Source organism: Anas acuta, chromosome 8, assembly GCF_963932015.1.
Source record: "Anas acuta chromosome 8, bAnaAcu1.1, whole genome shotgun sequence".
NCBI classification, from domain to species: Eukaryota; Metazoa; Chordata; class Aves; order Anseriformes; family Anatidae; genus Anas; species Anas acuta.
The window spans coordinates 14566063-14593468 of record NC_088986.1 but is presented as its reverse complement, the minus strand read 5'-3'; the positions used below and the strand labels follow the sequence as shown (position 1 = coordinate 14593468).

Genomic DNA, 27406 nt, shown 5'->3' with positions numbered 1-27406 from the left:
TGACACCAGATCCATATTATATCATAAATTGACACAAAATATATGAATATTTTGGAAAAAAAAACGTGAATATACCATTTGCTTTAGCTTTTTAACAAGAGTGTAGTCAATTACATGAGAGAGAAAAGTTGTTTTTCCCAAAGGTGGAAAAGGCATTGGTAAAATCAGAACCAACCCATTTTATAAGTAACCTGACTCATTTTCTGTTCAATCAGAAACCCAACATGACAAGCAGTGATCAGCTTTCATCTCTTTTTATCTCTATATACAAATATGTTTATTTCTAACTCTTTTTAATTCTCTTGAAGTAGTGCTTAGATCCACTTGTGAAGAGGAGACTGGCTTTAGAAACTGTCATCAGATGTTATTAGGGGAGGACATTAACCACTTATTTCCTATAACTGTTTCTAGAAATCAGTCGCTGTTTTTAGTGTGATGTAGCAGAGGAGGATTCTGGAGAGAACTGTTTAAAGTTGAAACAAAACGTTCTTTATGGAATGTTGTTATAGCCATGGTGGTTAAGACTCAAACTTTCGAAAGTTTGGCACTTGGAACTCAATATGAACTATCTGTGATCTCTGGAGATTTTAGTTTGGTATTCTAGGCTTGGATTACAAGCATTTCTTAGTATCTCTGAAAACCAGGCTGTTATTGATGTATTAGTGCATAGCACATATTTAGGTGCTTCTAAGGAGGAACAGAATGTGTTCTTCCCCATTTTATTTATTTATTTATTATTTTTACTCATGATATTATGGTTTCTTAAAGGTGCTTCCAGTAAAACCAATAGGATCTGCAGGTACTCCGCACTTGTAAAATCAGTCTAGGTCCTGATTTTCTAGGGTGTTAAACACACTTTGTGCTCAGTGAGTCAGAGGCTGTTGTGCTTGCTCAGCAACTCACAAATTTCAGTCCTTATTGCTGATAGGTGCAATTGGAAACACTGGCGCTTTTCCTAGAATGAATCAGGTTTAACACTATGCAGAAAAGGAGAGCTTGTCCTACCCACCCTTTGTCCTCATGCTCACAGATTTCTTATATTTTGCTGATATTGCTGGTACAGAATAACTCATTTGGATGCAAGAGCCCACTCTTCATGCTTCAATCACTCTAAAGGCTTCCCGAGCAAGCAATGTTGTAGCTCTTCTGTAGTGAAGAGAGCCTTGAAAACTATTTAAAGCATATATGAAGTGTCTTTCTTGAGAAACGCATCTTATAATGCTGAGTAAGTGCTGCTCAGTTGTGTTTGGTGAAGCAGTATCAGTAGTGCTTGACAGATGAGTACTTTTAGAAACTAAAAGAAAAATCTCACTTCTTTCTCTGTCTTTGATGTGGATAAAAAATATTTCTAATGCAACTCCACTAAACTAGAGAAATGGGGAAAGTCCTGCTATAGGTAGGCTTCTATCCTGACTAGTGGATTTAGGACTGTATTTTTGAGAGGGTGAATAATGACAGCCATAGCTCCTGGCTTGTTCTGTCTGTGCTACTGTCACTGATGCTATTAATACCATCTCAACATTTTTGTTACAAAACACCAGAAGAAGCAATACTAATAATCTAAAATTAGAGGACCAATCCATCTCCCAGGAAAATCGAGCACCATACCTTGGCCATGTCACAAATAGGGATTGTTATTTTTTGTAGCCAGTTACTTTATCTCCTATTCTAGAACACACTTTAGGAGCGTCATAAACATCTCATGCTGAAATTACATAATTTATGTTTATAGAGGGAACTGAGATGCTTGTAGGGAGGCCGATCACTTTGTGGAATAGCTGTCTCCCTAAAAGTAATGAATTTCTGCGGTCAGCATATATTGTTGATTTCACAGCTTTTATAGATTTCTCTTGCTCTAAAGATTAAATCTTTCCAGCTACTAGACAAATCATTCATTCAGTTAATGGATTGCTTATCTTGACAATGACTATTCCTATTTCATGAATATATAAAAAAAAAAAAAAATCTGATAATTGGCTCTATTTACTGGCGTTTTTCTAGTGAAGTTTAATATATCTTCTATAGATATTGATTTCAAATGGTGCACACGTATCGATTGAAATTAAAGTTCTATGTACTCTGCAGTCATGGCTCTCTGACTAGGAATGATGATAGTGGATCTAGGCAAAATATACCATTTTAAATGAAACTGACATTACTTAGTTTCAGCCAAATGTATTTGCAACGTCACTTACCACAGGATGGTATTGGTAGACAGACTGTCTGAAAAGAGACATGCATCTTTCTCCTGTGAGGGCAATATCAGGACAATTTTGTTCATCTTCCTGTAAATTCAGGGAAGTCAGCTATTAATGGACTTAATTGTAAAAGACACTGTTGTTTTTTGTTTAGCATTATGCAACAGCAGTAAGAACATTGTATTTTGGTCATCCAGAGGCAATTTAGACTCTGGGTAATACTGTAATAGAACAATAAAACAAAGCTCAGTATTTCTTTCCTGTTAAAATAAAACCATATAGCATAAATGTGTCTTGGAAACCCTGTCAATATTTATCACAATCTCTCAAGAAATGCATAACCAATTTTTGCTAAATGATAAAGCATGAAACATGTAACTTTTACTTTGTTAGTCATAAGAGTCTATCTGGGTCCATTTCCATTGCCTGGCATGGGGGCATAGTAAGTGTGGTGGTAGTTTATGAGTTGGCTAGAATAAATCAGAATTATCTGTAATTTGTCTCTCCTGTTATGTGTGATCTTATACTGTGCTTAAATTTGTATGGAAACAAAATACAATTGCCTCTGTTGAATTGTTCTCAACATGAAGGGTATTTCTCTTCTCCCTTTGGTAATTACTAAATAGGATTTAATGTTTAGCCTGAGCTTTGGGGTATGGCCAGATACCCCATAACCCACTCTGAACCCACTCTACTCCATGCCTCTGTCCTGGCACAGTTCTCTAGAGAAGGCAGCTGCTAGTGGCATTGTTGCCTATCTGAAACTGGGCATTCCTTCCTTCCATTAATGGTGAGATGGGACCTCTGGTCTCGGGTGAAAAAGTCTTCTTTCAAGTCTCCTTTTAGAGCACCAAAGCTAGCTGCTTCAGTGTGCCACCTCCTCTTGCTCCCTGAGGATTGGCAGGTATTCTTACTGGCTACAAATGGCTGTGTTTATTTGCTGCCTTCCAGGAACAGGGAGAAGCATGCCAACAGGTACTTCTGGTCTCAGCGGGGATTCATGTGGCTATTAATACATAAGGGGCACTAGGAAACAGCTCTATAAACTGCTCTGTTTTTATTTGGCTTTCATTGAAACAGTAGTAGACCAGTTGTCTATTTCTTCTTCCTTTCGATAAAGATTGGAAGGTTTAGCATAACATATAGCATTTAATTTTTACCAATAGAGAGCTGAGGACTGTCTCCAGTTTTGCTCAGCATTCTGTTTAGGTGCTGGCTCATTACTGAAAGCCTGTTATTGTTGAAGAACAGACTCCATTTACTACCTGAATATTGACTCTAACTTAAGTTTGATCTAGCATGAAACCTTCATGTAGAAAAGCCTGATAATTCTTATTTTGAATTGGTTAACCAAAAGGGAGTAACACTGCAGCAATAGGTGGCAGAATTTAGCAGCTTGTAAAATATTTTTTTTTTTTTTTTTTTTTGCTGGTACATTAGTTCCTCTAATAATTGAATAATCTGATTCTTCAGCCTTTGATAATAACGTTTATTTTTAATAAGTATTTTAGAAAATTGCCAGTGTTGTGTATCTTGGATAAGAATAATTAATTTAAGAAGAGATGACTCAGATATGGTTAGCTTACTCTGAACACATAACCTGAATTGAAGGAAAGATCTCTGTTATGAATTGAATCACAGTAACACTTCTGCAACTCTTGCATTCTTCTGAAGCTGTTTGATTCAAACACTGACATAAGCTGACCTGGCTTAGTTTGTGTGACCTGATGGGAACATAGTTGGAGGTGGTATGGCTGCAGGCATATTGAACATTATTATTTCACTATCAGAGCACTTCACTTAATATTTCATCCGCCAGTTTATAAATGAAGCATTTATCATGGGGAGGCTGTTGTGCTTCAAAAGATTATGGAGCTCAGTTTTCTTCTACCTCAGGCAAGAATCCTATTTGTTGCAGTGTATTTTTACCAACGGACCATGAGTCTAGAGTTTTATTTCATGTCTACTTAATAACTAACAATTTGAACTGTAGATCACAAAACAGGTGCTGCTGACTTTCCTTTGCTAGATGCCATTACTTCTAAAAAACCTTCAATAGAGAAACTAGTATCTAGGCTTTTAGAAACTTTTTTTTTTTTTTTTTTTTTTTTTTTTTTGGTCATAAGAATAAGACAGTTCCTGCCATTGTGTTTTTGGTATATGCAAGAGGTTCCATTAAAGCATGTCAATATTCACCCTAGTATGGCTGGCAGCATTTTTGGCTTTTAATGGGGAATAGATTGTTTGTAGAATCTAAGGACTGGAGGACTGCATATACCCTTGTCTTCCTTAATTCTTGGAGGTGGATGAGACTTCAGACCAGGAGTCAATAGAGTTTGAACTAATAGAACTTCTAGCCTTGGGATAATGTGTAAAGAAACATTGATTTTTATGCTAGAAAAATGCACATACAAGATAGATTTCTACATTTGTCCTTTACTATTGCATTGACAAAAAAAAAATATATAAAAGAATAAAAAAAAAAATCCACACCTGTTTGTTTTTCATCAGGCAGAATTGTGTAGTACACACAAATATTTGCCACCTTGCCTGACCTTGTCCTGAGGTATTTACATTTTGGAACCCATTTAAATTTTCTTGTTGTGTTGGACTTCGAAGTATTTGACAGTGAAAGAGATTTTGTTGACATACCAAATACTAAATATTACTCTTAGTTTTAACTGCTTATCATACTGTATATGCTGCATGGAAATGAGAAACATTTCAACACCTTGACTTCATCTCCTGCTTGTTTCAAAGTAGGAGTATATTTATTTAAGGAAAAGAATAAACCACCAAGGTTCAAAATATCAAGCTTAGTATACCTGAGCAAAATAACAACAAGCCCCTTCCTAGGCAGATTTCAAAGACCTCTGTGTTTGTCACTTAACACTCCTTGTTAACAGAAAAAAGAAACAAAGAAAAAAATGGCAAAACCCAACTGACTCATGTCAGTTGAGGCATGGACATTTTGCAAGATGAGGGCACATTGGTGCAGTCACTCCTAGCTGGTACTTGCCACGACAAACGTCACAGACACAGGTGTAAAACTTCAGAATGGATCCCTTATCTTAGATTCAGTGAAAGAATAACACTTCCTGTGTTTTCTAGGGTAGCAGGATTGCATCTACTGCCTCTGTTGCACCTCGAAGTTCTCTCTATTTGTCCTGAGATGGAAAATAAATAAGAACCCACTTAAATCTCTGGAGTAGTCATACATATACCTCCCTCACTGTGGCTGCTTGTTTCCTCAAGTGGAGGCAGCTGCCTTTCTGGGTTCTTAAGAGGCCCTCATGCTCCATTTTAATTCCCACAGGATAAGAGATGAATTCATACTGGTTTATTTTAATATGTTGAAACTCCAAAGTAAAAGCGCAACATAAAATAAGACAACTGAAAGGAAAGGTCCCAGATGAAAATCGGGGAGACAAGGGAAGAGATTAAGCTGAAAGACAGTAATAACTGCAATAATAAACATCTTAACGGAAGTGCAACCCAAGTGAGTTTTGCCATAATCCTACTGAACTCATAGCTGACCAGCTACTTACCTAAGTTATAATGTCTGCCAGAGATCCTCAGCAAGGCTGCAGCTCCACTGTGTTGGGCTGTGAACGTGCATACAGTTAAGGGAAGTTTCTGTCTTCAAAAGTTCATTTTCTAAATCAACCTGGAGGGACACATTGGCCCAGATTTACTAAAAGACAATGAATGATGCACTGAATCCTTAAAGGTGTGGGTTTTGTGTTGGTAAAATTTTGCATACTTTACAGTCTCTGTGGTAGCTTTTCCTAATTGATATACATGAAAAGATGATGAAGAAAAGTGCTGAAGATCAACATTTAAATATTGTGGATCCTGCTGCTTCATTCATTACAATAGTGATAACAAAATTATCTTCTGAGGTCATCTGCTTCTCATTTTAAAATATATGCTTGTTTTTGTCTTTTTTTCAGGATATTTTCTGATAAGTCTTAGTAAGTATTTGAAGTCAACTGTCTCTCATTTGGTGTTTCAGTGCATGCTTTCTCAATGCTTTAGTTAATTGCTTGAAGTTTTGCATTTCGACATCTAAAAATTTTTAACAGAAATTAAATTAAAAAGCTCATGTTGAATAACAGCAAAACAAAGTGAAAAATCACACTGGTCTTGTGAGGTTTTTCATAGAAAGAATATTCTACTACAGGCATAAAATATGCTTTTTATTTATTTATTTTTTCCTTAGTTGGTTCAGTGCTTTAGCCTCCTGTCTTTAAAATGAGGATAATTTATTTTGTTTTATTTTGCTACCTATTTCGCATGTTTGGTCCGTGGGACAGGGGTGCTCCTCCATGCTGAGCAGAAATACCAGCAGCAGTGCTGAGTTTTACTGTGCAGAACCTGTTCGAATGTCACAGGACAGGGATTTCTGAGCAGAATCAAGCTGTTTGATGTTTAGAGGTTCTGCTTGATGGTTTGTGTGGGGATAAAGGAAGTATAAATAACATTTGCTTGAGCATCTGTTTTAATTTCCCCTTTTTCTCTGTCTTTGGGTGAGAAATTTCTTAAAATATAGGCTGGAGGCAGTGGGAAAGGGATGTGAAGATGACAGAGGCTGTGAGAAAGGGGAAAGCAATTAAGAGTTCTGTGGGCTAGGGATAAGGCTTACAGCAATTCAGGGACTGGGAAAGGTGAAGGGGTGGGAATAGGTTTAATTTAGATTACAGGACTTCCAGGCAGGATAAAGATTCAAGACAAACCCTTGAGGCTTACTAGCATGTCAGGAAGGGAATGTTAGCATCCCTGAATATAGATGCTCTCTTAAAGAAGAACAGTCCATTAGCAAAGGAGTTGTGGAGTCAGTAATGGAACCACAAAGGTCAGGTGCAGTGCAAACCATCCAGCTACAAAGGATCTCTGTGTGATCAGTGTTGGGGAAAGAGCATGAATAAACCAACAAAAGAGCTGCATACTGTGATGGCCTTGTCCTTTACATGGTTCCCACAGGACACCTTAAAAGCCATGAATCCTTGCTTAGGGGAAGCTGGTAAGGCTATTATAGGAACTGTTTGGAGCTCAGAAGTGATGTGTGAGGACTGGGTACCTGATTAATAGCTTTCTTGCACTGCACTGGCATTGAAAGCCAACACTCTCTGGCCTTCCCTGGGTGTCAGTCCAGGTTTATACAATATGATGCTGACTCCTCTCTTTCCTTCATTCTTCCCTAAATGTCATCAGGAGGGAATTAGTATAAATATTCATGCCTAGGAAATAATAATTGCTCATTTGCCTTTCTGAAATGTAACTTACTGTAAAGCAAACCAGATTACTGCAGATTCAGAATAATAGTGTTTTGTTCTAGGATGTTGAAGAGGAACAACACAAATCCATTTTGAAAGTTAACCAAAGTCATTCAGTGCTTTGGTAGTTACTTTTCATGCATTGTTTTTTACTGAGGTAGGCACATAGTAGTGCTCCCGTCCCAGATACGTAGACATTGGTAACCAAAATATAATGAACGTGCTGTAGCCACCGAAATGGTAATGAGAAGTGTTTTTTTTTCTTTTTTTTTTCTTTTTTTTTTCTTTTTTTTTTTTTTTTTCTTTTTCCATTCTTACTAGTAAGAAGAAAGAGTTTTTCTAACCAAGTAAAAGTGGGCAATGTGGTCGCTGTTTTGTAGTTAGGAAGAAGAACATCTTTTGAGGTTAAGTATAATAACATGTCTAAATTTTAAACTCTTAAACCAACCAATTTTAAACCAACCAAAGCTAACTCAAAAACCCATTACTATTTCTGAAAACTCATGGATGTTACAAATGTTCTCCCTCTCTGGTAATAATTAGTCTGTGTGTGATACCTTCTGCTTCAAAATTCAAGACAAAATGTAACCAACTATTCAAAAAGAAGTTGCCTATTTAGACATACAAAATATGCAAGATATCAGATATGTGAATTATTGTTGAACTGATCTAGGGAAGGCAACTAGCCTGTTAATGAAATTTTCAGATGATACTGAATTAGTGATAGTTGCAAGCAACACTCAGAGTGGAAGAATAATTTAAATCATTCTAAGACAATTAGAATTAAAGGAAAAAAAATAAATTGAGATTTATCTGGGGAGAGGGGGAGGAAAAGCAAATTATAAAAAGAAAGGAGTATGGGAAGATGGGAAGAAAACAATGTGAGAGAAGGGTGGGAATGAAAAATCCTAATATACAAGGGAAAATGGCTTTTTGATTGGATGTAAATCAATAAAATAAATCTATGAGGCAAAGGTGGTAGAAATACAGGTAATAGGTCTTAGTGTCAATAAAATAATTTAGCCTAGTGGTTAAAAATAATGTCATGTAACTTAAATTTCTGTGATACCAGAAGAGCCTACAAAAGTGGCAAAATATCCAGTGCTAGAGATTTTAAAAAGTAAACTGAAGAAAGTACTAGGAGACTGAAGGAAGCAAGCTTGCATTGGCAGAGGAATACTCTGTAGATGACCTAATAGGTCTTTGTCATCTCCAGCCTAGGTTGTATATTACATGATTTGATTCATAACAGTCTAGAAAGCAGACATTTATTTGTCATACAAAAAATAACCTCTAAGCATCAAATTAGAAGTTTATTACTGAAGATTATAACAGCTCCTTTGAGAGTGGACATGGAAGTGCATTCTGCTACGTTGACATCATATTGGCAAAAAAGGTAGATGCCCCTTTCTCTCTGCATCCTGCCATCTCCTCACATATATTAATTTCATCTGTAGAGTTGCAATAAAGGCCTTGTCCCTGTATGTTCAAAAGTGCATGTCAAATTTAAATTGGCCCATATCATTTGGGATTACAGAAAAGTGTAGTTCTTTATCAACACCTGGAGGCTACTGAATTTGAAATCTTGCATACGATTCAGTGCAGTTCTAGTTGAGCGTAGCCAGCCAGACTTCATTACCATGTTGTACCTTGAAGATGGAGTGTGGTCCCAAATGGAGCTACATCTTGGCAGTCTGCTGCTATGGGGGTTCAAATGGGGCGTACAGAAAGATACTTCCACCCCACACCCCTGGCCCTGCGTAGTGTATTTTATCAACAAAGAAATGACTCTTCCCAGAACATGTATGATCATGACCAAATGAAAAATAAAAATCATGCTAAGTGTATTTTAAATATCTGGGGAGTTGTCTGTATAACAGCTTATGCAGTCATACCAAAAAAGAAAATTTAGCAGAAAAAAATATTAGAAATTTGAATTAATTATTTAGATAGCTGTGTAGACATTCATTATGTTTTATTTCAATTTTTAATGATTAGCCTTTGTACTTAATAAAAAAGGTAAAAAATCCATCTGCAGAACTCTTGGACCCATGTTTTAATCAAGTAATAAAAATTATATCAATTAGCTAGAATGTGATGCCCTGTTACAATACTATTAGAGAAATATTTACTCCATGTTTGAAAACTGGCATGCTGAGATTCTGAATGCTTTGGTCCTCTTCTCAATCAAACTTTTTAAAAAATAACAAGTCATTCATATTTACTTTCCTCCAGAGGAATTTAGAAAGTCTGCCTTTATGATGGGTACAGAAAGGAATAATACATTGATGTTCCTCATCTGCAACCGAAAATAAGTGCAGTATGACTGTTAATGTTAGTAAGGTTGAGTAAGAACATTATTCATACTATTCTGAAATTTCCCAATACCATGCATGGATCAATTTGAACCAATTTGGTAAGTTCTGTAGTTTCTTATGGAGCAGGAAGGCAGATTATTCAGCCTTAAAAGCTCCCAACTTTTGACCAACTCAGTCATAAGCAATGGTTAGGAGTAGTCCACACATTCTATTCAGTATAGGAACTTGTTCCATGATTAGCGCTCCAAAGCAGTATATGCTATGCTTAAATTTGCTGCTAATGTTACTTTACATGTCTTTTCACTATAGTTTTAATGGATTCTAGTAAGCTCTGTAACTAGTATGTTTTTCTGACAATAAAATTTTTACACTGCTGGCATTAACATAGCCTTTCTTTTGTGCTAAAAAAAGTTCTTTGTAGGCATATCTTTAATTATGAGACCCTTGACTACTCAGTTTACAGCTCTTTGTTTCTCTGTACTAGCAGTTCTGGTGTAGAGACAGACAAGAATGTTAGCCATGGTTTTAAACCCATGTGTGCTTGTCAGCTTTTGCTGTCTTCAGCCATGTCTCCACGTACTCTTCAGTGCCACTAAAAACTACTGTACAGCAGCTGGATTATGAATTTTCTGGTCTCTTTCAATCATCGAATCATAGAATATCTGAGTTGGAAGGTACTCACAAGGATTGAGTCCAACTCCTGGGTCCCCAAAGAACCACCCAAAAAATCAGACCATGTGTTTGAGAGCATTGTCCAAACACTTCTTGAACTCCAGCTAGGTTGGTGCCATGGCAACTCTCCTGGGGTGTCTGTTCCATGGCTCAATCACCCTTTTGATGAAGAACCTTTTCCTGATGTCTAGCTTGAATCTCCTCTGTCGAAGCCTCAACCCATTCCCTTGGGTCTTATTGATGGTCGCCAGAGAGAAGAGATCAGTGCCTGCCTCTCTGCTCCCCATCGTGAGGAAGTTGTAGACTGCGATGAGGTCTCCTATCAGTCTTTTCTTCTCTAGCCAACAATCCAAGTGACTTTCAGCCTTTCCTCATACATCTTTCCCTCTAAACCCTTTAGTATCTTTGTATCACTCTCTAACAGCTTTATGTCTTTCTTATACTGTGGTGTCAAAAACTGCACACAATACTCAAGGTGAGGCTGCACCTATGCAGAGTAGAGGGAGACAATCACTTCCCTCATCTGGCTGGCAGTGCTGTGTCTGATGCACCCCAGGGTACAGCTGGCCCTCCTGGCTGCCAAGTTACATTGCTGTCTCATGTTCAGCTTGCTGTTGATAAAAACCCCCAGATCCTTTTCTGTGGGGCTGCTCTTCAGCATCTTGTCCCCCAGTCTGTACGTATAACCAAGGTTGCCCCTCCCTAGGTGCAGAACTGACACTTGCTCTTGTTAAACTTCATATTGTTGGTGATTACCAAGCTCTTCAACTTGTCCAAATCTCTTTGCAAAGCCTCACCACACTTGACAGATCAACAGCTCCGCCCAATTTGGTATCATCCACAAACTTGCGCAAAAAAACTTCAAGTCTTTCATTCAAATTGTTTATGAAAACATTGAAGAGGACTGGTCATAAAATGGAGCCCTGGGGACTCCCACTAGTGACAGATTGCCAGTCTGATGTAACTCTGTTTACAAGAATTCTCTGGGCCCTACCCATCAACCAATTGTTCAGCCATCTTATTATACTTCTAACTGTGTTCTGGTCATTTTGTCCAGAAGGATACTGTGAGAGTCAGTATTGAAAGCTTTACTGAAATCGAGAAAGATTACATCGACTGGCTTCCTTTTGTCAACTAGATGGGTGATCTTGTCGTAGAAGGAAATTATTTTTTTTTTAAGATGTGAATGGTGTAGGCCTGGTGACAGTCCTCTGTGTTGGCACTCAGGGAGGGAAAAAGTCGACTTAGGTGACTTCAGGAGGGCCCAGCTGGGCCCAAGGGTGCCTACTGATAGAACTGAGATCAAATCCCAGCCTCTGTGAGGAGAGTCAGCTCTGCTAATGAGGCCCTTCCTTGCACAGGTGCTTTATAAGTACAAGTAATAGCAGACTTCTTAAAAATTATCTCACTTAGTGGAGAGCAAAACAGCTGCTGTCTAAAAATAAGTAAAGAAGGAATGTACTTGAAAAATTTCAAGTGAGGGTCTGTAATGATCAACTGTATTTAATATGTGTGGAATATGCAATATGCCATACTTACCAATGCTCCCCATGTACTATTTTTGTTCTTAGTTTGATAGGGTACTTTAAAAAGTTTGTATATATTTATATAAATATATTTGTTTAGGTATTTAATGTATGTTTATTATTTATTTACCTTTTTTTTTTCTCCCCCCCCCCCCCCCCCCACACACACACAGAATTATGAAAGATTTGTCTTTCTTTCCCCTATGTGGTACTGTGTGTGTGTATTTCACTTATGTAACTATGGTCCATGCTTACTTTTATTTTATATATTTAAATTTTATTTTATTGTTTTACAATAGCTGCTGTTCCTGGTAGGAGCACTAACTGTGGAGTTTTACTTGTAGGTGGCATGAATTGATGCCGCTCTGTCTGTAGAAGGATGAAGAATAATTTGTCCCAGGTTCTGGGCATTTTGGCGCTGTTGTTTTATGTTTCTGTGTATATTTTGTGTATATTTGGAAGCTTCGTGCTTCCAAGATAAAATTTAAATTAAAAGAGAAACCTGGAGCAATTTAATGTTCCCAGTATTTATATATACCTATATGTATATTTATTTATATGTATTATTTTCAGTAAATGAAAAGGTCTGGCAATGCCTCTGCTGGGCTGGCTATTGCTGTTTTGATCCATCGTTTGGCAACCTGTCTCACGTGATGCTCTAGGCATGTGCCATATTAACAGTTGTATAAAATATGTCCTGTAATTTTGCCTGTACTAGACAGATTCCAAACAGCTGTAAGAATTACCCCGTGACCCAGGAATATGTGAATCAGATTCTTCTGATATGAAATTGGAGACCCAAAATTATGCTTTTCCACAATCAGTTGTATTTGTGATACGCAGAATGTTTTAAAATCTGCAATCATATTGTGACATCAAAATGTGAATCTTGTTTTAAGCAAGTGAATAATATTGTATAACAAAATCCGTGATGCATATGGGGGTTATATATTTCATGAGAAATCAATCACTTTAGAAGTCCATGGAAACAGGTCCACCTACCTCACAGAGCTTATCTATACTTTCAATGTCCAACAGTAGTGATAGGAATTTGCACCTTTGCCTGTTGGTGTATATAAGTCCTCAGTTTAGGACACCACAGAAATACCTTCAAAACTAAGTATTACTTAATGGGTGCAAACATACTAGAATGTGATACAGAAGAAGCTGAACACTATTGTCTATTTCTGTAAGAGTTTGAGTGCTCTAAGCTGTCAAAATGGCATTGCAACTGTTTGATTTCTACCAAATCACTCAAAATTAGTGTAACTAGAGTAAGGAAATGGAAACATCCTCTGAAAGTGCATTGTGTGCACCTTTATTATTAAAAAAAAAAATGTTTGCAACTTTTCTTTTTGAATGCCTGTATTTAAATTGTTCTGCGTCAACAGAATTGCTACTCATTCTGTCTTTGAAAGGTATTCAGATAATTTTAGTTGTATTTATTGTTTGAATGATCTGCTTCAATGGTGCTTGCTGCTTGCTTTGTAATTCATTGCTGCAGGTGGCTCAGACTTTAAATTGCATCAGTCTTTATTTGAAGATAATCTTTTTGAGCAATCTGAAACAACATTCAGCCATTCCAACTATGCCCCTCATATTTAAAACAACAGATTCCTGAGCTGCTTTGTCTGTTCTTCAGTGTAAGCCTCATCATATGTGCTTCTTTATATTATGCCTCTTATAGTTGCTTATAGTTGCTGTGTATCAACTACATGTAGCTTGTCCACACAGTTCTAGCTATGGTTTTAAGTTTATAACGCATTTATGTTAAGAAAGCCAGAACCTCAGCTGGTGCAAGTTAGTATAGCTCTTCTGAAATCAATAGTTCTCTGCCAGTTTCCACCATTTGATGATCTGGCCATAATAATGTAATATTACTAAAGAGATAACGCAGTGAAAAGGAAGCATTATACTGATTCAGCTGGGGTGGCGATTAGATTGGAGTACTGCTGAGCACATATTGTCTAATATTCACCTAATGGTTGATATCTATTTCATGGGACCCAATTTTTAAATCTCTACTAAGCAGAATTAATGAAGTTAGCTTTTCAGTGTAGTAGGGGGATTTTTTATTTTTTATTTTTTTTTAAACTCCAAATCTTTACCAAAACACATGGTCTTCTGTTAGAATAAGATTAACACACAAAAGCAAGTTTTGCCCATTTGTCTGCTTAGGATCTGGCACCAAGGCTCTGGGTTTTATTAGTGTGATTGGAATTGAAAAGGTAATTTTATGAATGCTCTTCGAAAAATCCCAAAATGTTTTTCTAGCAAATTTTTTTTGTGTGTGTGTTTGTGAACAGCCATTTTCAGGGTGTGATTCAGTATAAAATGCATCTGGTTTACATTGTGAAGAAAACATATGCAATGTTTCCTGACTGGTCTGTAAAATAACACATACCTTTCATTCCATTTCTAAATGCAAATAAGCTCTCTCACTCAGTGTAAATTGAGATTGCTTTGAAGAAAATGTTATTAGGAATAAAATGTGTATGAAAACAGAATAACAAGTTTCACTTCCGAATGTGCAAAGATTCATAATATATTGGTCTAACTGTATTACGTCCATATTTTTCTCCTGTTCAATAGAGAAGATTAACTAAAGTGGTGCTTTTTCTCAGGTAACTTCTCACAGCACTGTGATATCAAGTGCAGATAGTATTATTGTCTCTTCTTTGGTATGATTTTATATCATTTTTAATCTTTTCCATTTCTACATTCAAATTAAAAAAGTCATAAAGTAAATTATTAATTAAAGTCATTTTTTTTTCTTGCTCAGTTCACTTCTAATTTAACATCAGTCAAAAAGATGATTTAATTTTCTTGCTTTTATCTTTTAGTACATGCTAATACTGAAGCCAGTGCTTTTATTTTAAGATCTAATGTCTTAACATGACTACAATATATGCACAGTGCTATGCATAAGCACTTAAGCAAATTGCTGCCAGCAGGAGCACACATAATGTCCAGGCTTGCGTGTGGGGTGCTGGATAAAAGTCTTAGGAATACCATCTGTGATTGCTTAGATGTATCTTATTTTCAGAATTTGTTCCATAAGTCTTTTCCTGAAGTTATAGTAAAACATGAAGTGTTGAGTCTCTGTGTTTACTGGATGCCACTGCTCTGTGATGTTTTATTTATTTATTTGTTTATTTTATTCTTTTTTCTCCCTTTTTTAAATTGAGCAGCAAAAAAACAATTCATAAAATTAAACCTTTGAAAATAATATGAATTTTCAGATCTCTTTTCCTCAGAGTTGGAAATGACACTATCTCCTGGCCAAGTATCCTTTGTGTTGCTGAAAAAACATTTCACAACTTGATCAGTTTTGCTTGAAATTATTTTTTTCATTTTTGTAACTAATTTCAAAATTAAAGAGGTGTATTTTTTTGACTACAACTTTGTCTTTTTAATATTAGAGATTTACTTTATATTCACTACTTTCAGAAGAGCATACATGGCTGGATGAGCATCTGGCAGTATAGTCAGTTTAGGTGTGGCATGCAGTCTATCAGCTGAAGTTCACCCATACTTCCCCTTACTCTGTGGAGAAATAAACTGGACTATGCTTCTCCTTTCTCAGCTAAATTCATGTTTCTAATTCTGCCTTGCTCAGCTCACATGCAGGGAGAACAGCCACTCATTCACATTTCGTACTGCTTTACTTTCATGTAACAAAGAGAACTTTTTTGTTCTTTATCCTTGATAGTTATTTCTACATATAGCACGTTTCCACATAGTTGCACTAATAATAATGAAGCTTGGATGGACATATGGATGAAATCAGAGTGGAACAGGCAAGAAAACTCAACTGAATGCTTTATTGGCCCTTGACACTCATTTTTACTTCATCTGCATACAGTGTGCTTATGCATATGACTGAAATTTCACCTTCTACTGGCTGCTTTGAACATAGTTGTCTGGTTGCTGGACTTTAATCTGTCAGAAGTTTTCAGATGCATTTTTCCTGGGTCTCAGAAAAAGTTAGTAAAACATAAATTGGTTATCTACACAATCAAAGAACAGAAATGTATGAAGGTATTTGTAGTATAAATACTACCTGTTAACATGTTCTGTCTTGATAAAAAGGGGATGATTTTATTTTCTTGCACCCTAGGTAGTAAAATGGTAACTACAAAAGAGTCTTCACACTTCCTAATACTTCACAACAATTGCATATAACAACTGATGCGATAGCATATCAAACCAAGATGGTGTGATCCCCCATCCCTTGGTTTGATATACTTTCAGCTTCTTTAAAGGCTCTTGAGATCAGGACCCCTACAGAGTCTTTGAAGTTTGTGTTTTTCTTTCACTAGAAAGTGAAGCCTTGGCTTTTAATGGCAGCTCAGCAAATATCTCATCAATATTTAAAGTGTCAAGTGTACTTCTGTTAAAGGTACCAATCACAGATCAAAGATACTAGCACTGAGGTGCAGCATTTCCTTCAAAGGTCTTTGCAGTTTAGCTTTTCCTTTTGTTGGAAAAGAACTTCTCCTTTTAACATTCATTGCTTGCATGAGTCTTAAACACGTTGTTTGACAACAGTAGGGAATTAAATGTTTTGTTACCAAAGCCAGAGAGGATGATGCAGTAGTTTTTGAAGAGTCCATCATGGTTGTTTAAGAAAGGAGAATGCTTGGAAATGCCTTTTGCACACTCTTTCCACCTTTCCTGAGTTGACCAAAATCTATTGCAGTTAAAGGTAGCAATGCCATACTTTTCAATGTGGTCAGGAAGAATCCAAGATGAATGAAAGTTTAGTGACATGAACAAATAAACTGTGAATGGTTCTGTTGGGGACTTTTCTCTTTCAGTGAGGAGTTAGGATGTTTCTTCTCCAATTTTTTATATCCCCTGCTTCCTTCCTTCCGCTCATTATTTAAGGCTTATGACTATGGCTGTGAAATCTAATCCCTTTATTACTCTTCCAGCTCTTACTGTGTTTTTATTTTTTAACATCTGTTAAAACAATTACAACAGTAATTACAGTAACAAGGATTCTGAATATTTTGTACTTGTGGTTTATCTATTCCAAGGTGTCAGAGTCTCACTTCAGTCATGATGAATGACTGAAGTGATGGAGAAAACTTGATTAAAGTTGATCATTTTTAGAAAAAAAAGAGGGAAGTTTAAATTAGGAATGCTTCATAATTATGTGAAGGAGAACAAACAAACAACAAAAAACAGCAACTAGAAGGTTAGAATGAAGAAGCTTATCAGATGACTCTTCTAAAACATACAATATTTTGATTCCATCAGTTGGTACCTCTTCAGAATGCCCTGGGAATAACAGCAAGGTCTACAATGTGTGTCACTAGAGTCTTTTTACTCTGAAGGCTGAATTTCACTGAATTATGCTTGTCTCCCTGTAAAACAAGCAAAAATTTGCTTTCCTCCACCAATTTGTAAACTTCCCAGCTCAGTGCCTCAGAATACAAGTAAACATACAGTGGGATAGATGTCAATTTATACTTTTCAAAGTTAGTTGCAGAGCAGAGTCTAATGCTGGTATTGTGTAGTGGAAGCTTAATACAGTGGAAAAGGTCACTCTACTGTCCTACCATGCGAAAGGCTCTTCGTTCATCACTGTTCAAATGTGACGCGTATTGCATTTCAGATTTTTTACATTGGATATTTGTTTTCTATTCATGTGGATTACAGATTGCAAGAGGTATTACCAGGTGACCAATTGGCTTCAAAAAAATCTGTGAGCATTAAGGTAGTAATGTGTTTTTAAATTCTTGTTCTTCTTGCAAATGAGGCCTGGATCTGCAACAATCCTTATTCACATCTGTGTTTCTGCTATACTCTTGTGACTTGTATCAGTTTGTGTTCTGGGTGACTGAATATAAACTATCAACTCTTGTTTGTCTTTACAGACATTTTTCCCAGGACCCCTGTCTCAATGAGGAACAAGTAGAGATGGCAAGATTTTGCTCTTGCTTGGCAGTACCAGACAAAATATTGCAACCATTTGAATATAAACTTTGAGACTGATAGTGGCTAACATTTAGTTCTTCTGCCCCTTTCCCTTGTGCCGCAGTTGTTCACTGGCTATGTTAAATCAACATGGCAAGGCTGTAAATAAAACTGGCAGTGGAAATGCTGGCCCAGTGCTGTTAGCAGCACACCATTTATATCCTATCAAAACCATTGAATTGGCTGTATGCCCAGGAATAGTAAGGAGTATTCCTGCTCATGGCTTCTCCTTGCAATTGGAGGAAGATTATATGTAAACTGACAGCCCAGTGTAAAAGTTCCCTAATTTCATTTTCATTTAGGCTCTACTTCTAAAAGCAAAGTGTCCAGCTGTGATTGGACTACTTCTAGCCATGGAAAATCCAACATCACTGGTGGAAGGCTGCTACCCCATATTTATTTATTTTTTACCTGGTAGTTGAAATCTGCACTTTATTTTGAATTATTTGTCTTTCCTCGGCTTCCAGTTTTGGAACGCATTATACCTCTGTCTGCTAGACAGAAATAGGCAAAGATATCTTATAATTACTTGTTCATAGATTTGTTGCTTGGTAGGAACACAGATACAATGAAGACTGTCCATCTACAGTTGTGTTTTGAGATCTATCAATTAATAAATCTTGAACCTTCCATTAAACTCTTCTGACAAACAAGCAACTCTACCATTACCTGTAACTATGATTGAGGTCATATCCAGTCATCCATTTAGGTCATGCTGCTGAATTTTTAAAGATATATAAAAACTAATACTGTATTCATATTTTTTTTCCTAGGTAGTTCCCTGAGTTTCATGAGCCATCAACAACAGAAGCTTTTCTCTGTTTCTTAGATTTGAGTTTTCTACCTGTGCTGTTCTGGGGGGGGGGGAAGAGGGGGGAAGATGGAAGAAAAAAAAAAGAAAAAAAAAAAAGTATTAGCATGGTAACTACTTCGTATTATTTCCTTAAATAACTTCTATATCGTAGTGTATTTTCTTGATGGTATCAACTTGGAATTCTCCCAAATTCAGAGTGGAACTAGGGGGCCTTTTTGTGTTGCCTGGATTTTAATGACCATCCTACTATATTAATCTATTACTGTACTAATACTACTGTTGGAATGCATTTTGTTGCTAATGTACTTTGAAAAATCCTTATTGTCCTTAATTGTGCTGGCCATTGATTTCTCACTGATGTTAGCCTCAAGCATTCTAGCAGTCTCCTGGCTCCTAATTTATATTAATTGCTATCAGTGTTCCCTTTTTTTGGTTTCATTATTTATTTTTATACTTGCCTTTACTTCTCCTGTAGGTCTCTTTCCTCTAAGGATGGTTAATTTTTCCTTGATTGTGGATTTTGTGGCATTTCTTTACAATATTCTTAACTCTTAGCAGTTATCATAGATCTTGTTTCATAGATTTGAAGGTAGTTTCAATTGCATTATGTTACACTGTATTTTGAATTTCAGCCTCAAGATAATTTTAACTTAGAGCATTCAACTCTTGGTCAATATTAAAGTATGTATTGTTCTATAAGAAAGAAAAAAAAAAATAGAATCAGTCAGTATATTGTTTCCATAAAGGTCTATAGATGTGTTCAGTATTTTAAAAAGACTGAAGTTTAAATTGGACATAGATGAATAGTTGTCTTCAGAAAAGCATTATTCTTGTCACCTTTTTTACTCAAATATTTAAATGATTCTGTCAGGAAAACACTGAACCAAATTTACATTTTAAGCCCTCTTGAGAGAAGCAAGCTTAAATCCTTTGAATAATCCAGCTGTCACAAAGAGAGACTAACATATTTAGGAAAGGTCAAACAATGGTGTCTAAATATGCAAGATATTTTCTTACTTGAAACATGAAATTTGGAGATAATCTTTATTTTCTTCTCCTCTTCCAAAAACGTAGTCCAGTGGACTTTTTTTTCTGAAACAGTAGAAGCAGGGTTCTCACTCCCTGGCAAGGTACCTCAGACCCTTGAGACTTGAGAGCTATCTCTTAACTCTGATGGATAGTTGGATAAATCCAGCAGTGCCACACACTTTACAGCTGTGCAGCTCCAGTACGTGGCACTACAATAAAAGATAATACAAGATAAGAAAAAAGATCATGAAATTCACTGTAAGCAGCATAACTGTATTGCAGCCTTGAGGAGACACCTGTGTATGTCTCAGGGATATATGAATTCATGCTGAGCTCTGTGGTAACTGCAGCTAAACTAGTTTTGATGAGTGTGTAATTAACAAAAACAAGTAATTTTGTATTGCTACTCAACTGCAGTAAAAGCAACACATGCTACGAACTGGTGCAAATGCACTCAAGTTTTTAATCTTTTAGCTGTAAAAATTGACATATTCTAGTCAGTGACTATGGTGGAAGCAGAGTGAGCATTTGCTTGTCTTTGAACTTCTGAGTGATCTTCCTGTGGTCAAAGATGCTACATAAAGCACATTTATCATAACTGAACAAACATTAAATGCATCACTTAGTATAAAGTAGCATCTGTATGTACGGCTTTCAGAAAAAGGATAGTTTTTAATCAAGAGCCGGTAATAATTCTGCCAGAAGCACTTTACATGTACTTATATACTTTTCTTAGTATTAAAGGTGAACTTGACTAAAGCTAACTTCTACCCTAGGAAGCTTGCAGAAGACAATGACAAAAACAGGTCTGGATTCAGCTTTTTCTCACAGTAACTGTGTCACCAGCACTGAATAAACATGAATAAGCAATTGGATAAGCATGCAATTTTTAAAGATAATCTAATACAGGATCAGATTAGATGTAAGCATGAATGGGTCTATGACTCCTTTTCTGCGTCTCTGTCAAATTGATTGCCACTGTTAGGTTATTGAAAAAGAGTTGAGGATCTAGAATGGAAATTTTAATGTAAAGGACAAATGTTGCGAGCAGAAAGCTCTCAAAAAAAAAAAAAGTCAAATTTCAATATAACGTGGCTGATTCATAGGGCCCAAGAGCATGCCCATATTACCCTTGGCAATGTAAAAATCCTAAGTGATTTTTAAAGTGAGATAAGCAAGGAATGACATTCTTATACTGGGGCAGTATTTTAGACAAGGTGTTGAAATGACAAGCAACATGCAATAAAAACCCTGATTAATGTGCGCAGACTATTTCATTTCCTTTAGACCTTTCTTATTTTTGTGTATTAAAAATTTCTGAATATAATTAATTTTTATTTTAAAAATATTTATTTCTAAACATGATGTATTCTGAATTGAAAAGTAAACCAAATTTTCATTCTGAAAATGTCGGAATAGGACAGCCTATCTGAAACATGTTTAAAGTAACAAACTTCTTAAAGCTAACTGTATATGCTTTTGGTTTTGACTTACTGATATTCTTTGACGTAGAAAAAAACAACCCTCGCATTTCATTGGAAAGTTCCTAGCCAACTCTCAGTTGTAAATGTTGTTGAATAACAGAGTTCTGTATTACCAAATGCTTATTTGCCAGCAATTTATTCACCAAAATCAATTTCCTGTATACCATTTTTATGCATTTACCTTATAGGGCTTTTATAGGGTAAGTCAGGAAATGCTACTGTAGTACTATGAGCTGTTTTTTTCTGAGTAATAAAGTGTTAGCTTCTGGTTCCTTTTGTTCTTCTCCCTGCCTATCAAATATACATAAGCAGAACATTTTGTTAACACCAAAGTCACTGGCTACTTTAGCTAATAAGAGGACAAAATAGAACTATCGAGAAATCTTTGCACTGATGGCTTCTTAGTACCTATTAGTCTGTAGAAACATATCTTTTTCTCAGAAGATTGAAAAAATGTTTCTGCATCTACCACTGTGCTTCAATATTTATTAAAAAAGAATTTTTGTTCACAATGAAGTGCTACAGATTTCTTTAAGTAACAGAAAGTAAAGAACATTCAGATTGGAGAACTGTTATTAAAGGAGATGCATTTGAGCGAGGGAAGTCTTTTCCTCTCCTTGAAAGCTATTCATTATTTTATTTCTATGTTATTTTTATACTGGAGTAAAGTTGCATTACCTTAATAACCAATAACTCAGCAGGACGTCCAAATAGGTAGAGATCACCTGAAGTTGAACTCCAGCTGAAGTAGTAGAAGACCACTGAATGCCTGTGGACTGTAATTAGAATACCATAAAACTGGAAGGTAAATGGTGGTAGAACATATTAGCAGTAAAATGCTAGCTTGCAAGTTGGAAGTCTGAATTCTTTCATTTCTATGGGAGTGTTACTCATTCAGGAGCAAATGAAATGTTATGCTAAAGAATAAATTTGCATTTAGAATCCCTAAAGCTTAAGGAGTGGTGAAGGTTAGTATGATGATGGAAAAACAAGTGCATACAAATCTGCAGAGCTTTTGATACCTTTCTTTCCTGCTCCTGTCCCATCTTTTTTTTTGGTGTTTGTTTCCATTCATTTTTTCCCTAGTCTGCCTTTAGAGAAAAACATTACAGAATTTATACACAAGAAACTAATATTAAAAATCTTTCATGCAAAGAAACACTGCATCTGTTCTTACATTGTTTCTGTTCATGGCTGGCTAGTTTTACATTTTCTGATCAGTGACTGGCACTGCGACCAGTAAACCAGTTACTTCTAAGATCAGCGGTGGACTGTCTGGAGGTCCTGCATTATTGATTTTCTGCTTGTACATTCTAGTTGCTCTGTCAATCAGTGGGCTGAAATGCAAGATGACAGTCAATAAGCAAAAGGACTGAGCTCCCACAGATAGAACAAAATAGTTCAGAAGCTTCAGATGCACGCAGAAAACACCAAAATCCTTAGGAAGAAGCAAATCTGATAACCATTCTAAAAGAACAACACAAAGTATGTTCTTCTTAACGCATCTTTTGTTAACATTCATTGAGTCTGTTGGCTACAAAACCAGTGTGAAAATCTGGCAAGTCCTAAACGGAAAGCATATGGAATTGAGTAAAAAAAATCAAAAAGTATTTAGAAAAAAATTATCCTGTCAGGCCACATTGTTAAAAACAGGTTCTGTACAAGGCAGTTATGTGGCTGATTTTTCCCTAGCATCTTCCTTTACCACTTGCATTTGTTCAAGTGAATCATTACCCAGGTTAGGCTACTGCAAGGAATTTCTTCTGTTGTATCATCTCCTTCCACAAGTAACAAGATATGCTAGTAAGGATATCTGCTTTCTATAGATTGCATTAATACAGACCAAAATTAATTCCTAGTATTACAAAATGAAAAAAAAGAAAAAGTGACCATTATTTAAAAAGTTACTGAAATCTTGTGATCTAAAATTGAATCTCTCATTACATCGACAGCAATTGAACTATGAGATTATCTGTTCATCTTGCTCCACAGCACAATTTAGTACCCAAGTTTATTTTAAACAAGCCAAACTGCATACCAGAAGCAGTCTATCTGTGACAGCACTGAGTTTAGCATAGTCTAATCAATTTTTCTAAGAAATGGAATACATTAGCCTGTATGGAACTTACACTGTCATGTTTAGACTACTTTTGATGCCCAAGCTAATTCCCACAGATATCTGATAGCAGGTCAGGTGTCCTTCTATTACACTGAAGTGTATTGTGCATGTAGCCCTGTTGGTTAATCTCACTCCTGCAGGGTTAGAATATAGATGAGGATTACTCACAGAAAATTGAGATGAAATAGTAGTAATGTTAAGAGTTCGGTAGCTTCTACTCTTTTCTCTGAGTCAGTAACTAATACTGTGCTTGGTTAAAAGATGTTTGCAGAGGGTATGGAGTTCCCCTTTGATATTTGCTAATGAGAATACCCACTTGATGTGCTTAGGGGCATTCTTCAACAAACTCCCAATTCATTTAAAAAAATTTGTGAAAAACAGCAGGGAATCTTTGCTAGGCGAGACTTGAGCTGACTAGGCGAGAGGAGCTGCCCTAAGGATAGAAATGACAGTTGCTATCACATAACTTCATGACCATTAGTAATGTTTATACTTTGCATGATAAATGCAGGGGCAATCAAATAACTTTCTTTAGAATATAGGCTGTTCACTCCAGCAACTAAAAAAATTTCCCCCAGTATAAACACTGCCTCTTTGGGATCTCTTTATCCTTTCATGCAGTTCCCTTTTTCTCAGAGTAGTGTGGGTCTTGGATATACTGGATAATGGAAGAATTCAGAGAGTACCAGTGCTGGAAAATAGATCCTGAGAAGCTTTGTATGAACCAAGTTTCCTTCTGGCATGCCTGTCACTGATTTGGCCTGCTATCCAGAGAGCCATTCAGAAACTTCTTCAGAGAGGTTTATTAACCGGACCTCAGCCAAACCGGAGCTAAATTAGTGCATTTGGGCTTGTAAAAAAATACACCAGAGTTCTGAACAGCTCTACTTCTGTCAAAATGGGTTGGGGCTATTTCACTGCAGCTCAGTTCTGGTTCTGGTTCCCAGTTCTGGTTCTTACTCACACCATTGCTGACTCGGTTCAGTCTACACTAAGACACTAATTTCTGAACAAATTGGTGACAGGAAGACAACTGTTGAGCTCTATATAAGAAACAATGTTTGCAGGCTGACATAGGCATATATTTAGTGTTTGTTTAAATCTCTAAACAGAGATTTAAAGATTTTTACAGACAGATTTCCCAAATCTGTGACACAAGAATCTCTTAATTAGCAAGGATTTTCAGCAATGGATTGTAACTCCTCTATGAAACAGTGAGGCTTTAAAAGAGAGAAACAGAATTCTAGTATCAACCTCACATCACTTTTATTTGCAACTATTTTTTCACTACTTATTTAAAATTTGTAGAGAGAATTAAACTGTATCCAGAGTTTTTGAAGTTGAGGAGGCTAGGACTTAGTGTTTCTATTCACTGCTGGAGAGATATTGTAAATTACAGGTTTCCAATCTCAATTTAGATTATTATTATTATTATTATTATTATTTTTTTTCAATTCAGTCCTCTTCTAGTGACAGTAGAGTTTTCCATTATATTGTTGAAGTGGAACTCAGTATGGAAATTGGAGCAGAGTTTACCAAGACCATGATAAATATATTCTTTGGATTAGAATAATTTTCATGTTAAAATCATAGAAATCAAGTCTCAGTTGGTTCATTGCCTTCGCTTTGAGTCTCCACATGAGTAAGATGAGCACATTTGGAGCTGGAGAATAACAGCTAAATCCGGTATGCAATAAATCTTGTTTTTCAGCAACTTCTCTGTGGTCACAGAAGGTGCAGCGTGGTTTGTAGACTTACATAGTTACATACACCATTGATTCTAGATTTCTTACAGTAAAGCTTAGCATCTGTTTTGTGATTTGATGAATGGGTTTGATCTGTGAATTTAATTGCTTCCTGGTAAGACACTAATGACCTTTTTTGTTCCAATAAACACTGTTTTGCTTAGTTGTAAATTAAATTTAACTAAACACTTGGAGCTTTATTACTTGTTTCTGTTGATGGCTAGTCAGGCAATGTGCTAACTCCATATGCAAATACTTCTCGAATTATCATATCTTTTGTTGCATTAGGGGAAAAATCCATATAATATCCTAAATAAATAATACAAAATATGGATAGATTTTACTTTCATGTAATTAATAGGTACAAAACTGGGTTCTAGTTACTGAATAAAACAATATATATTCTATGATTTATTAATTTCCTTAAAAATAGGTGTTATGGATGAGCAATTAAAAATAGGTGATATAGGTGAACAATTTTTATAAACTTAAGAGTTTATGGGAAAAGCTAATGCAAAACTTTCATGTTATCTTTGTGATAAGTCCCTAGTATTCTAAATCCCAAGTAGCAAATGGAGTGAAGCTTTTTTACTTCATCGACTTCATTTTATGGTAAAATAAGAAAAAAATGATGTGAGGCAAAAAGAAGAGAGCATGTCCATATGAATAAAGAAACCAACAAAACAGATTTTAAACAGCTGACCTTTTGAATACCCTTTGTTGTGATTTGTGGCATGATTATGTATTGTGGGCAGAGACTCTAGGGCTGTCATGGAAGACAGATTCTTAAAACATTTTGTATAGTGACCTAAGAAGTGTATAACGAAAGCCAGTTCTGCATTGTCCGTTCATAATACTACCGTTTTGCTCAAAGCTGCTATGAAATTATTAAGGATCCCTTGGGAATGAAGGCACACAGACTTCACTGTTTATAATATGTTTTGTTCCATCTCATATTAATAATCCACCCAGATGTCCAGTGTAGGGTGCTGTTTGATGGTAAGTTCAAGCAGATCCCAGTCTGGGCTGCATGTGCTGACCGTATTGCCAGCTGTCTGTTTCTGCCTCTTCTCTAGTGCCATTCTGTTTGTTGTCATGCCGTGACTTGGTCTGGTAAATGATCTGACTAAAAACTATCCCAGCGAACAAGAGATACTCAGTTACACTAACTCATTGCATAGCCTGCTAGGCACAGAAGTAGGATTGTCTGTTTGGCAGTGGTCCACAGTTAGATCAATTTAAATTGATCATCAAACCACACCCTTAGAGTCTGAAAGGCCAAAAGTAATGTGAGCTACTCAGGGAGAGGGTCTGCCATTTGAGATTTCAAGTTGATAATAGGTCTCTTGAAAGAGTGCATTAACAGAGATTGCTGCCCTTGAGGTACAAGTGCTGACTGCAGTTTTGCTTAAAGAAGATTAATCAGAGGCTCAGAAAACATTAGCAGCAGCTAAGAAACGTAGTTCATCCAAGAACAATTTAGAAGCTTTGTCTTTGGCCTACCAGGTTCTTGCAGAGTCCCTACCAATGTGTCTGGGATTATAAAAGCCTGCTCTGTTTACAGAGAAAAATGGAGCGAACTGCAAGACTATAAAAGGTGCTGTGTTAGCAGGCATAGGGATAGCAGACAGAGGTTTCCTTAGCGATGATGGGTGAAAAGAGATCTTGAAGAATAACTTTAGCATTCACCTGCCATGGCTGCTTTTCATAGTAAATCTTGTGTGAAATGACCCAGCTTTGTAATTTTCATTAGTCTCAAGGGGAGGAGACTTTTTCAGTAGATTAACTGCCATTGCAATATTTCTCTGTCAGAACTGGTGGTATTGTAGCTTGCTTACTTTAAAATTTTCTTCTTATTTATTATAACCTTTGGTGCCATTTTGTTACTGTTCTTGAATCTTTGACTTTTCATATACCTTCTTGCTTCCCCAGAATTACAGCTCTTTTCATTGAAGAAAAAATGGTTGGCATTTCTTCTACTTGCAAAATGAGTCATGTTTCTGTTGTTTTTTATTTGATGTGAAATATATACTAACATTCCCAGTGTCTGACTGTGATAAATTTAAAATACTCATGGAGGATTATGAAAATTGCCAGTCTCAGTTTAGCTGAATTTTCATATCTTATTCTTCAGGAGTATTAAACAAACAAGCTAAACAATGTATTTCAGTCATAACTCAAAAAATGCCTTTTTACTCTGGGCTGTTTATTTTGAACTTCACAAGAGAAGTTTTCCAGTG

At 36.2% G+C, this 27406-nt stretch overlaps 1 long non-coding RNA gene across 2 annotated transcripts in view; it reads left to right on the top strand.

The window, feature by feature from the left end:
* Window positions 1-21798, top strand: part of LOC137860564 (uncharacterized) — a 92820-nt gene extending 71022 nt beyond the window's left edge. For both annotated transcript variants that reach the window (XR_011099013.1, XR_011099012.1), the window contains one exon: window positions 18749-21798. This is a non-coding gene — a long non-coding RNA (uncharacterized lncRNA). The remainder of the gene's footprint in view (window positions 1-18748) is intronic.
* The last annotated feature ends 5608 nt before the right edge of the window (window positions 21799-27406 follow it).